The sequence below is a fragment of the Nothoprocta perdicaria genome, unplaced genomic scaffold, assembly GCF_003342845.1.
Source record: "Nothoprocta perdicaria isolate Ctin4 unplaced genomic scaffold, notPer1 scaffold_218, whole genome shotgun sequence".
NCBI lineage: Eukaryota > Metazoa > Chordata > Aves > Tinamiformes > Tinamidae > Nothoprocta > Nothoprocta perdicaria.
In genome coordinates, this window is record NW_020455399.1 from 905,291 (window position 1) to 906,038 (window position 748).

Here is a 748-nt window from a genome sequence, read left to right on the forward strand (position 1 = left end):
GTGTGCGGGTGTGCATCACCGTGTGCATGCACATGCATGTCACTGTGTGCATTGTGTGCAGCTGTGTCACGGTGTGTGTGCATCACATGCAGCTGTATGTCATGATGTGTGTGCACGCGCATGTCACTGTGTGTGCATTGCATGTGGCTGTTCCTCACCATGTGCATGCCCATGCATGTCACTCTGTGTGTGCATCGCGTGCAGCTGTCATTGCTGCATGCATGCGTTTGCAGCCCTGTGTCACTGCACATCCCCATGCACAGGCAGGCTCAAACCCTTGCACGCCAAAGCTCACACGGGCGCAATCCCTGCACGCCACTGCTGCAAGGAGCCGTGTTGTGATGGGGACGAGGGCTCCGCGGCGCTCACCGGGGTTTATTTCCCCTTTCGTGCTGCCACCGTGACTTGGGCGCACAGCGAGCGCCCCGCCAGCTTTGTGGGGCGGGAGGGTTGGTTTGAGGAGCCGCCGCGCGCTCCTCGCGCAGGGCTGCGGGTCCCTCCTCGCGCAGCTGCCAGACCCCTGCGCGGCACCACCGCGGCTCTCAGGACCAGCGGCCGCGCTGGGAAGTAGCAGCACCAGGGATGGGAGCAGCGGGAAGTGGAGATTCCTTGGATTTGTGATGCTTTGTGCTGGTGCAGGGATGCTCGTGTGTGCAGGGATGCCCAGATGTGCAGGGATGCTCTGAGATGCAGGCATGTATGGGGTGCAGGGATGCCCTGGAATGCCCAAGGATGCTGTAGGAAGCCC